This window comes from Schistocerca americana, chromosome 11 (genome assembly GCF_021461395.2).
Source record: "Schistocerca americana isolate TAMUIC-IGC-003095 chromosome 11, iqSchAmer2.1, whole genome shotgun sequence".
In the NCBI taxonomy this organism is placed as follows: Eukaryota; Metazoa; Arthropoda; class Insecta; order Orthoptera; family Acrididae; genus Schistocerca; species Schistocerca americana.
Window position 1 is genome coordinate 120870742 of NC_060129.1, and position 13670 is coordinate 120884411.

Genomic DNA, 13670 nt, shown 5'->3' on the forward strand with positions numbered 1-13670 from the left:
TGTAACAGTGAATCCAAGAAATGGCTTGTGCCTACTGTGAGTCAAACAGTAACAGGCCAGCAAAGATGAAAATACAGTTATTCACCAATATCTGCTAACTTAGCTTTACACATGTGGTACCCATGCGCCCAATTTTTGCACATTACCAATGAATGCAAATGGCATGCAATGATTGTGTGATTACATACCATAAATTGTGCCGATTTCTGAGGCATTTTTGCAAGGATTATTGTCAAGCAACTGACTTAGGAGCTTTCAATAAAATGAAGAATTTTTTCTGAATATTGTTCATCACACAAGTCAAATTTTCCTTTTCAAAAACAAGAAAACCATTTCCGTGTCATCCACTCAGCACATGCTTTCCTTGCATAAACACCACAAATTCTTCTCATGGCTTCTGCAGAACTAGATACCCGATTAAACTTGAAGTGTAAAATGAGTCAAAAGTGTTCAATTTTCTCTGCCTGACACTCTGCACCAATTAGCCTTCAAAATGGCCAAAATGAACTGTTACTGACATACAAGCTCCTGTTCATAAGAATCAACCTTCAAACTGATGAAAAACAACTGAATGATGAAAAATTAAGGCTTTGCAATGCAGTGCTGACAACCCAATGAAGACTCCTGTGGACTTAAAGCACCAACCCAATTTGAAGAAAATCAAACGGGCCAATCTGTAATTTCCCACATGGGAGAGACAGTCCTATATTCTGTAGTAAGCTACTTTTTTAAAAACTTTTGAGAACACGGGAAGGAAGTCAGTTGCTTATCTCCACTTTTTACAACTGCACAATTGGCAGTGTATCAAATGTATACAGGGTGGTCCATTGATCGTGACCAGGCCAAATATCTCACGAAATAAGCGTCAAACAAAAAAAAAAAACTACAAAGAACAAAACTTGTCTAGCTTGAAGCGGGAAACCAGATGGCGCTATGGTTGGCCCGCTAGATGGCACTGCCATAGGTCAAACGGATATCAACTGCGTTTTTTTACATACGAACCCCCATTTTTTATTACATATTCATGTAGTACGTAAAGAAATATGAATGTTTTAGTTGGACCACATTTTTCGCTTTGTGATAGATGGCGCTGTAATAGTCAAAAACATATGGCTCACAATTTTAGACGAACAGTTGGTAACAGGTAGGTTTTTTAAATTAAAATACAGGACATAGGTACGTTTGAACATTTTATTTCGGTTGTTCCAATATGATACATGTACCTTTGTGAACTTATCATTTCTGAGAGCACACGCTGTTACAGCGTGATTACCTGTAAATACCACATTAATGCAATAAATGCTCAAAATGATGTCCGTCACCCTCAATGCATTTGGCAATACGTGTAACGACATTCCTCTCAACAGCGAGTAGTTCGCCTTCCGTAATGTTCGCACATGCATTGACAATGAGCTGACGCATGTTGCCAGGTGCTGACAGTGGATCACGATAGCAAATATCCTTCAACTTTCCCCACAGAAAGAAATCCGGGGACGTCAGGTTCGGTGAACGTGCGGGCCACCGTATGGTGCTTTGACGACCAATCCACCTGTCTGGAAATATGCTATTCAATAGCGCTTCAACCGCACGCGAGCTACGTGCCAGACATCCATCGTGTTGGAAGTACATCGCCATTCTGTCATTCAGTGAAACACCTTGTAGTAACATCGGTAGAACATTATGTAGGAAATCAGCATACATTGCACCATTTAGATTGTCATCCATAAAATGGGGTCCAATTATCCTTCCTCCCATAATGCCGCACCATACATTAACCCGCCAAGGTCGCTGATATTCCACTTGTCGCAGCCATCATGGATTTTCTGTTGACCAATAGCGCACATTACGCCAGTTTACGTTACCGCTGATGGTGGAGGGCGCTTCGTCGCTAAATAGAACGTGTGCATAAAATCTGTCATCGTCCTGTAATTCCTCTTGTGCCCAGTGGCTGAACTGTACATGACATTTAAAGTCATCGCCATGCAATTCCTGGTGCATACAAATATGGTACGGGTGCAATCAATGTTGATGTAGCATTCTCAACATCGACATTTCTGAGATTCCCAATTCTCGCGCAATTTGTCTGCTATGATGTGCAGGTTAGTCGCGACAGCAGCTAAAACACCTACTTGGGCATCATCATTTGTTGTAGGTCGTGGTTGACATTTCACATGCGGCTGAACACTTCCTGTTTCCTTAAACAACGTAACTATCCGGCAAACGGTCCGGACACTTGGATGATGTCGTCCAGGATACCGAGCAGCATACATAGCACACGCCCATTGGGCATTTTGATCACAATAGCCACACATCAACTCGATACCGACCTTTTCTGCAATTGGTAAATGGTCTATTTTAACACGGGTAATGAATCACGAAGCAAATACCGTCCGCACTGGCGGAATGTTATGTGATACCACGTACTTATGCGTTTGTGCCTATTACAACGCCATCTATCACAAAGCGAAAAAAGTGGTCCAACTAAAACATTGATATTTCTTTACGTACTACACGAATATGTAATAAAAAATGGGGGTTCCTATTTTTAAAAAACGCAGTTGATATCCGTTTGACCTATGGCAGCGCTTTTTAGCAGGCCAACCATAGCGCCATCTGGTTTCCCCCCTTCAAGCTAGACAAGTTTCGTTCTTTGTAGTTCTTTCGTTTGATGCTTATTTGGTGAGATATTTGGCCCACTCACTATCAATGGACCACCCTGTATATGCAGACTGAAGCAATAAATGAAATTTTGCAGCAAGGCTGGGATTTGAACCCAGGTCTTCTGCTTGCTAGGCAGATGCAGTGACCACTACACCACCCTGGCACAGTGGCTTTGTACGACTGCACGGACCACCCTAGCATGCTGCCCACCTCATTCACACCTTTGCTACTTGACATTCCTGTAAACTCGAACAACACTGCAGAGGCTCTCGAACTTTATTGGAATAGCGAAAGAAACTGGGGATCCTGTCTGAAACCCAGGCATAGGGGAATACCCCGTGGGCTGAGGTGTGAATGAGAGTTTGGATTCAGGGGGGAGACATGCTAGGGTAGTCCGTACACAATTGTACAAAGCCGCTGTGCAAGGGTGGTGAAGTGGTTAGTTTATCTGTCTAGTGAGCAGGAAACCTGGGTTCGAATCTTGGTCTTGGTACAAATTTTCATTTGTCCCTTCAGTCTCCATATATACATCACAAATGTTTGAGCTTTGTAAAAGTTTCTGGAACCATACAGTTTCATTTGAATGCGTCAAATATTGTAGTTCAAGACATATGTTTGTGGCTTGTAAAAAATTCAGTAGGCTACCATAGGAATTAAAAGGTCTTTTCTTTAATCATCAGACATTAAAATCTACATTGAAGAATTTCCTCATGGATCACGCCTGTTCTGTCGGGGAGTTCCTAGAAAAATTAAGCTAATTCCTTTGTACATAGTTCATTATGGTAGCATATATTTGCAGTCTGTCATCTGCTTAGGATTTGTCTAAATTTTATTTTATTTATGTTAATTTCATGTACTTCATGTACTGACTCATTCCGTGACCATAGAGATTTTTCCTCAATTTGGTCCAAAAAAATAGAATACTTCAGTAATTCAGAAAATACATCTCAACGACTGGTTGCAAAAGTAACTGAAAACAGCACAAGATCTTAGTACTTTAGTAGAGATACCATCTTGCTCAGCAGGGTTATTACTTTTTAGTGACCTAATAATTTTTGTGCCTCTCTAACAGATGAGAGCCGGGAAAACTAATTTCCAGTGATGGAGTATGCATCGCATGTCCCAGTAAGTTTATTGGATCTGCCTTTGATAGACCATTTTTCATCCCCATGTTTTCAGCAGCTACTTGCAAAAAATCTAGACTGCACAAACAGATTTGCTATGGACAACATACAGCATGTTTCTGTGAGAGTGTGGAAAAATTTAACACGGCATAGAGGATGGTTCACTCAACGATTTGAGGTAGGGAACCTGGGATCATAGAAGAAAGCTCAAGGATATCATAGGAATAAAATCACATTACTGTATACTTTTTTGTTTACATTAGTTACAGTTAACTGCAAGTACCACCACTGTCACAATGAACGTGCCATTTGAACTGTAACTTACAAAATGTGCTGAAACTGACAGCTATCCACCCCAATGCAAGCATGACATCTGCAAACAAGGTTCTGACACAGCCTCACAAATATCCCTGGCACGTTTTGAATCACATCACAGGCAGCTACAATTCTGGCAAGTAATTCCATCTCCGTATCCACTGGGGACTGATACACAAGTCAATTTAGATATGCCCATAGGAAATAATCAAGTGGATTCAGGTCAGGTGACCTTGCAGGCCTTGGAATAGGAACTCCCCTTCCAACCCAGTGGCCAGGAAATACAGCACTGAGATGGTTGTGGACATCCACACGGATATGAGGCGGCACATCGTCATGTTGTATCCACATCCTCTCACAAACAGCCAAGGGTACGTTCTCCAACAATTTAGGTAGAACTCTTTGCACGAATCTCAAGTACAGGCAGCCATTCAGACAGCCAGGCAGATGATATGGCCCAATGGGACTGCCACCTACAATGCCTGCCCAGATACTCACAGCAAAATGTACTTGATGATGTGACTACTACAGCGTGAGGGATTTCCTCGTCACACACATGGCTATTCCTGTCGTTTGAAATACCATCACGATCATCTGAGGTCTTGTCAGTAAGCACCACGATTTGGAGGAAATCTGGTGGATCAATCCACTGTTGGAGCAACCACTGGCACAATGCGCCCTTGGTGCAAAGTCAGTCACAAGCACTACATGGACTCGTAGTGGGTGATATGGGTGTAATTGAAACTTCCTGGGCAGATTAAAACTGTGTGCCGGACCGAGACTCGAACTCGGGACCTTTGCCTTTCGTAGGCAAGTGCTCTACCAACTGAGCTACCCCAGCACGACTCACGCCCCGTCCTCACAGCTTTACTTCTGCCAGTACCTCGTCTCCTACTTTCCAAACTTTACAGAAGCTCTCCTGCGAACCTTGCAGAACTAGCATTCCTGAAAGAAAGGATATTGTGGAGACATGGCTTAGCCACAGCCTGGGGGATGTTTCCAGAATGAGATTTTCACTCTGCTGCGGAGTGTGCGCTGATATGAAACTTCGTGGCAGATTAAAACTGTGTGCTGGACCGAGACTCAAACTCGGGACTTTTGCCTTTTGCGGACAAGTGCTCTACCAACTCCTTTCTTTCAGGAGTGCTAGTTCTGCAAGGTTCACAGGAGAGCTTCTGTAAAGTTTGGAAGGTAGGAGACGAGGTACTGGCAGAAGAAAAGCTGTGAGGACGGGGCGGGGCGTGAGTCGTGCTTGGGTAGCTCAGTTGGTAGAGCACTAGCCCGCGAAAGGTAAAGGTCCCGAGTTCGAGCCTCGGTTCGGCACACAGTTTTAATCTGCCAGGAAGTTTCATATCAGCACACACTCCGCTGCAGAGTGAAAATCTCATTCTGGGCGTAATTGTTGTTTGTAGAGTACTCATCACATGCTAGCATGTGCTGTGCTTATTTCACATGAAATACGATGAGTACTTGTAGTGGGGTCTGCTGCAACACGTTGCAGCACCTCTTCTTCAAAATCGGGTGTGCGAGTGGTCCTCACATCGCTACGTCCCTTGTTTCTCCTCTCCAATGAACCAGTCTCCTACATTCGTCAATGGAGAGAAATAAACACTCGTTGTGACGGATGAAGCCTGTTAGGAAATTGCTCCGTGTACAGTCTTTCAGCAGCGAGAGCATTGCAATGTACTTCCCCATACACAAAGGTGCATGTCAATGAGTTCTGCAAAACTGTACTGGTACCGCTCCATAGTACTGTACTGTACATCTCTGAATAGCACTGACAAGGGAACCTCCCCATCGCACCCCCCTCAGATTTAGTTATAAGTTGGCACAGTGGATAGGCCTTGATAAACTGAACACAGATCAATTGAGAAAACAGGAAGAAGTTGTGTGGAACTGTGAAAAAATAAGCAAAATATACAGACAGAGTAGTCCATGGGCGACATAAGCATCATAATGGATAATGTGAGCTTAGGAGCGCCGTGGTCCCGTGGTAGCGTGAGCAGCTGCAGAACGAGAGGTCCTTGGTTCAAGTCTTCCCTCGAGTGAAAATTTTACTTTCTTTATTTTTGTATAGTTATTATCTGTCCGTTCGTTCATTGACATCTCTGTTCACTGTAATAAGTTTAGTGTCTGTGTTTTGCGACCGCATCGCAAAACCGTGCGATTAATAGACGAAAGGACGTGCCTCTCCAATGGGAACAGAAAACATTTGATCGCAAGGTCATAGGTCAACCGATTCCTCCACAGGAAAACACATCTGATATATTCTATACGACACTGGTGACGGCATGTGCGTCACATGACAGGAATATGTTGTCGACCCACCTAACTTGTACACTTGGCGAATGGGTAAAAAGATTCTTCTACCTTGCCCAATTTAGGTTTTCTTGTGGATGTGATAATCACTCCCAAAAAAGTGATGAAAACATAAGAGTTCGTCACATAAACTGAAAATAACAAATTAAAATTTTCACTTGAAGCAAGATTTGAACCAAGGACCTTCCGTTCCGCAGCTGCTCACGTTACCACGAGATCACGGCACTCCTACGTTGCTATCGTCCTTAATGTTGCATATCTTCCCTTGAACTACTCAGTTTGTATATTTTGCTTATTTTTTCACAGTTCCACACAACTTCTTCCTGTTTTCGCAATTGATATGTGTGCAGTTTTTCAAGGCCAATCCACTGTGCCAACTTATAACTAAATCTGAGGGGGGTGCGATGGGGAGGTTCCCTTGTGAGTAATGAATGGGTCCATCATTGATTCATAGCATGTTCTGTTGTGGGACAATGTAAAGACGATACAACAGAGCCACCTTATTTCCTTGCAGGAAATAAGGAACGTACATGTAAATAAACAGCATGGTACGTGTAAGCTAGTACACGTGATAGTTGTAAATAAGCCGAAAAACAGTAATGTTAGACAAAGCGGTAGACAAGTTTACTTACATACCTACTTAAGCTGGCTTTTCCGACGCCAGGTTCCCTACCTTAAATTGTTCAGTGGAGCGTTCTCTCTGTCCTGTTACATTTTTGCATGCTCTTATGAAACACTCTGTATTTCTATTTTTGCAGGATGTTAATAAACAATGTTGCATTGAGAGTATTTACCTATAAATGAAATTACAATGTATTTAAAGATTTATTGAAAAAAAAAAGAATATAAAGGCAATATATGCCTACAGCATTAAAGAAATTTACGCCAATACTAAATCTCATTTTAAAAGAAGTGTGAGAACTGTAGTACAAGAGCTCAAAAACAGTCTTGGAAAACTGATAATGATTACTTTAAACAATGTGAACAAGAATGGCTGGTTCTACATAGACAATAGATAAAATGTTGAGTCGCAGATAGGCACAACTAAAAGCTTTCGGCCGATGGCCTTTGTCAACAGTAGACATGCATTCGCACACAAACACACATGCAAATGCAACTCACACACACGACTACAGCCTCAGGCAACTGAAACCACATGGATTTTCTGTTGTTAGATAAAATATTGAATTTTTTGAAGGAATTAATGAAAGAAACCTTCTTTATTCTTTTTATGATTTATAATGAACCAGCAATAAAATAATCTATGATATCATTATACAAACGAAATATTAAATATATTCCAATGAGAACATAAGTGGAGAAGAGTATCGTTGTTTACCAGTATATTGTAATGATACTCACTTGACATGTTCCCTCCACATTAATGTCTTTGACTTCTAACATACTCCTCATCTCTCTCCCCACGTTTTTATACACCTGAAGCAAGCAGATGACCAAAAGTTACTTTCAACAGGAGAGGAGCAGGCAGTAAAGTATTGTAATATGATTAACATGTGCCTGCCAAAGAAAGCAAAACAGTGCAACATGTGTACAGTTTGGTTACAAAGCATCCTACATAGACTATGGTTAAAATATCACAATTTGTAAGGGAATTAGTAGAAGAAACTTTCTTCATTCTTTTTATGATTTACAATAACTGTGTGCCACAAAGTAATCGACATTATTAACAATATATATATATATATATATATATATATATATATATATATATATATATATTATTTACATATTGTGTTGAGAAAAATATTGCAGATGACATTTCTGGAGGAAGTAAGTCCACTAATCTAATACTCAAATCAGTCTCTCTCTCTCTCTCTCTCTCTCTCACACACACACACACACACACACACACACACACACACAAAATCACAACCACAATCACAGTGACCAGAGACTGGTCGTGTGCATGTGAGTTGTGCTCATGTGAATTTGTGTGTGTTTTCTCCTTCAGAAGAAGGCCTTTTGGCCAAAAGTTTAACTGTGCAGCAGTCTTTTTGCTGTGCCTGTCTGCAATTCAGCATATCCTCTATATTGTGAGTAGCAATCCATTCTTTTCATAATGTTGTTATATGTATTTGTACGTACAGTAGTAGAAATCAGTGTAAAAGCATGGGTCTTTGTAGAAAAAATAACACTGTTAGTTGGAACAGTCGTGCGCAGTGTATATGCAACACTATGAGATACAGTACACCGATGAATGCTTCAATGTTAGGCATGTTGTGGAGACATCTTAAGAACATGGCTGCCAATGTGCACTCCATGTGCATACCGGGTGGATGATGATGATGATGATGATGATGATGATGATGATGATGATGTTTGGTTTGCGGGGCGCTCAACTGCGCGGTTATCAGCGCCCTTACAAATTCCCAACCTTTGCTCAGCCCAATCTCGCCACTTTAATGATGATCATGAAATGATGAGGACAACACAAACACCCAGCAATACCTGGTGGAGTCATTCCAGACATGGAATGTGCCCTTCTGGATGCCATGAAAATCAGATGGTGCAGCCAGATCCAGGTGGTGGCTCACATTGTTACCAATGATGTGTGTTGCTTTAGACTGGAAGAGATTCTCTCTGGTTTCGAGCTGCTGTCTGATGTGTTAAAGGCTGCCAGTCTTGCTCGGGAGATGAAAGCAGATCTCACAATATGCAGCATAGTCGACAAGACCGATTGCGGACCTCTGCTACAGAGCCAAGTGGACGGTCTCAATCAGAGGCCCGGACGGTTCTGCGACCGTGTAGCCTGCAGATGTCTCGACTTGCACACCATAAGGCAGGGGCGGGTAGGAATCACGCACGTGTGCGGTGCACTTGCCCGTGTGCACTTAATAGGTGTTCTGCATGCACACAGGGGCAAGCTGGCCACCTGCTTCTCTCCACTCCCCACCATACCGTCTCTGCGCTTCTTCCTCTGTAATGCGTTTTGTTTTTCTAGTTTGCTTTATTGAATGATGGAATAAGGTTAGCAGGAGTGCTTGAAATAAATCATGGTTTGAAGAGTACCTATTACCTATGATACGTTTCATTTGATTATCACAGGTGGAGTTTACAATACGTTTAATGTCTGGAACAAAATTTCTACAGACAGACAAACGCAAACAGTTATGTAAATTTTCATTACTAATGTTTGCTCTTGTTGTTGTTGTTGTTGTGGTCTTCAGTCCTGAGACTGGTTTGATACAGCTCTCCATGCTACTCTATCCCGTGCAAGCTTCTTCATCTCCCAGTACCTACTGCAACCTACATCCTTCTGAATCTGTTTAGTGTATTCATCTCTTGGTCTCCCTTTACGATTTTTACCCTCCACGCTGCCCTCCAATGCTAAATTTGTGATCCCTTGATGCCTCAAAACATGTCCTACCAACCGATCCCTTCTTCTAGTCAAGTTGTGCCACAAACTTCTCTTCTCCCCAATCCTATTCAATACCTCCTCATTAGTTACGTGATCTACCCACCTTATCTTCAGCATTCTTCTGTAGCACCACATTTCAAAAGCTTCTATTCTCTTCTTGTCCAAACTGGTTATCGTCCATGTTTCACTTCCATACATGGCTACACTCCATACAAATACTTTCAGAAACTACTTCCTGACACTTAAATCTATACTCGATGTTAACAAATTTCTCTTCTTCAGAAACGATTTCCTTGCCATTGCCAGTCTACATTTTATATCCTCTCTACTTCGACCATCATCAGTTATTTTACTCCCTAAATAGCAAAACTCCTTTACTACTTTAAGTGTCTCATTTCCTAATCTAATCCCCTCAGCATCACCTGATTTAATTTGACTACATTCCATTATCCTCGTTTTGCTTTTGTTGATGTTCATCTTATATCCTCCTTTCAAGACACTGTCCATTCCGTTCAACTGCTCTTCCAAGTCCTTTGCTGTCTCTGACAGAATTACAATGTAATCGGCGAACCTCAAAGTTTTTACTTCTTCTCCATGAATTTTAATACCTACTCCGAATTTTTCTTTTGTTTCCTTTACTGCTTGCTCAATATACAGATTGAATAACATCGGGGAGAGGCTACAACCCTGTCTCACTCCTTTCCCAACCACTGCTTCCCTTTCATGCCCATCGACTCTTATAACTGCCATCTGGTTTCTGTACAAATTGTAAATAGCATTTCGCTCCCTGTATTTTTGCTCTTAACCGAGACTTATTAATTTTCATAACAGAAAAAAGTCTCTCACAAACGTATGTCGAGCCAAACATTGACATTATCTTCGCGGCTTCACGGTGGAGAAGGGGAAACTCTTGCTGTGGAAAGTCGTGGTAAAAATCTATAACACATCTTGCCAAAAGGAACTTGTCTCTCAGACGAGAATTACACTGTAGAATCTACAGTGTAGATCTATTAATTCCATTTGCAAATTGGGATGAATATCATTTACAGAAACAGCAAATTGTCTCGAGAACTATTCAAAACCTTGGGATAAGTATGATATATCCCCAAATCACTTGAGAAATTCCTCTTTTATTGCACTAAGTACGGGAACATGATGAAATTTATTATAATGGCGTTCAATAAAAAAACTTCCGCTGACCGGCAAGAATACTGTCACATATTATACATTTCGAATTTTCACGTTTTTTGCACAAACAAAAAATGATTCTCCCATTCCTTTTTAAAAGATAGCAAATCTCCACTTCTCCATTTCCTTGATTCACTCTGCATTTCCCGGTTCTTGAAATACAACGTTCACTACGTAGTGGTCACTTCACTTCAATGTCCGCAGCTTAGCCTGGTACTACACTGCCGGAACCTGCCAGCTGTCGCCACTGTCCCGTTCGACGATAGCACATGAGCAGCACATGTGCAGCGCTGTGTGCTCATGAGCCGCGTGCAACGTTTGCCCACCCCTGCGATAAGGTGATCGAGTTTTGGATTCCTCTGATAGGTCAGGAGTCCACAACATGCAGGAGGCAGCTACAGAGGCAGCACGGTCTGTGTGACGTGGACTGTGCAGTTTTTAGGTTAGAGGGTCTCAAGAAAACACAAAAAAGGCTTCAGTCGCAAAGGGTGCAGGTCGAACACAGGAAGGATGTAGATCCAGGAACCACTGGTATAAAAGTTGTAAATTGTTGTAGCTATTTGGGAAAGTACCAGAGCTCCAAGTGCTAATAGAAAGCACCAACGCTCAAATCATTATAGGCACTGAAAGCTGGCTAAAGCTGGAGATCAGTTCAGCTGAAATTTTTGTGAAGGACCTAATGGTGTTAAAAAAAGGATAGGCTAAACACAGTTTGCAGTGGCATGTTTGTTGCTCTTACAAGTCGTTTATCTTGTAGTGAAATTGAAGTGAATAGTTCCTGTGAGCTGGTATGGGTAGAGGTCATTCTTGGCAACTGAAATAAAATAATAATTGGATCCCTTTAACGACCTCTCATCTCAGATGATACAATCGCTGAAAGTTCCAAATAAAAATTGAGTCTAATTTCAAACACGTCCCAGACTCATACAACTATATCTGGTAGTGTCTTTAATTTACCCTCAGTATGTTGGTAAAAAAAAGTTTAAATCCACAGGTACGCTAAAAACATCATCTGAAATTGTGTTAAATGCATTCTCTGAAATTATTTTGAGCAATTAGTTCATGAGCCCCCATTAATAGTACACAGTTGTGAAAATATGTTAGACCTCTCAACAAAAAATAATCCTGATCGAATGGCAAGCTTCAAAATGGATACAGATATTAGTGAACACAGGATCGTCATACTGAGATTGAACACTGTAACCCCCAAAGCCTCCAAAAATAAACTAAAAATATAACTGTTCAAAAAAGCAGATAAAAATTCACTTAACACCTTCCTGAGAGACAACATCCACTCCTTCTAAATTAACAATGTAAGTGTACACCAGATGTGGCTTGAATTCCAATAAATAGTATCAATAGCAACTGAGAGATTTATACCAAATCAATTGACAAACAACGGAGCCGATCTCCCCCCCCCCCCCCCCCCCCCCCTTGGAACTCAAAACAGGTCAGAACACAGTTGCAGAAACAACGAAAAAAGCAGGCCAAATTTAAACGAATGCAAAATCTTTAAGATTGGTGATCTTTTACAGAAGCTCGAAATTTTGCGCAGAGTTCAATGTGTTATGCTTATAATAGTTTCCACAACAAAACTTCGTCTCAAAACTTGGCAGAAAGTCCAAAGAGATTCTGGTCGTATGTAAATTATGCTAGCAGCAAGACACAATCAATGCCTTCTCTGCACAATATCTATGGAGATATTATCCATGACAGAGCTGCTAAAGCAGAGTAATTAAACACAGCCATCCGAAATTCATTCACCAAAGAAGACTAAGTAAATATTCCAGAATTAGAATGAAGAACAGCTGACAACATGAGTAACTTAGAAGTACAAGGGTCACTCCAAAAGACATGCACACTATTTTTTTAAAAATCCATCTTTTATTCTACATGTTTGAAAGTTTTACAGTGTGTATATACATCCTTTAGGAGCAATATTTTCATTTCTCCACATAATTTCCATCCCTCTCAACTGCCTTACACCATCTTGGAACCAGCGCCTGTATACCCGCACGGTAAAATTCTGGACCAACCTGTTGGAGCCACTGTTTGGCAGCGTGCACAAGGTAGTCATCATCTTCAAACCTTGTTCCACGAAGACAGTCTTTCAGTTTCCCAAAGAGATGATAGTCACATGGAGCCAGGTCAGGACTGTAAGGAGGGTGTTTCAGTGTTGTCCATCAGAGTTTTGTGGTCGCTCCCACGGTTTTTTGACTGACATGTGGCTGTGCATTGTCGTGCAACAGCAAAACATCCTGCTTTTGCCGATGTGGTCAAACACGACTCAGTCGAGCTTGAAGTTTCTTCAGTGTCGTCACATATGCATCAGAATTTATGGTGGTTCCACTTGGCACGATGTCCACAAGCAAGAGTCCTTCGGAACAAAAAAACACCGTAGCCATAACTTTTCCAGCAGATATGGCTTTGAATTTTTTTTCTGGGGTGAATTTGCATGATGCCACTCTACTGATTGCCTCTTCATCTCTGGCGTAAAATTATGGAGCCATGTTTCATCACCTGTCACAATTTTTCCAAGAAATTCATCTCCACCATTCTCATACTGTTCCAAAAGTTCGCTGCATACCGATTTTCTTGTTTCTTTGTGAGCCACTGTCAACATCCTGGGAACCCACCTGGCACAAACCTTTTTTAACGCCAACACTTTCAGTATTCTGCAAACA

General features: G+C 41.4%; 1 protein-coding gene and 1 non-coding gene across 2 annotated transcripts in view; both read right to left on the reverse strand.

The window, feature by feature from the left end:
• LOC124554000 (zinc finger and SCAN domain-containing protein 2-like) overlaps nt 1–13670 on the reverse strand; it is an 82384-nt gene that overhangs the window by 18084 nt on the left and 50630 nt on the right. The window lies entirely within an intron of this gene.
• Trnaa-agc lies at nt 2751–2824 on the reverse strand. The gene has a single exon. It is a non-coding gene; the product is annotated as a tRNA-Ala (tRNA).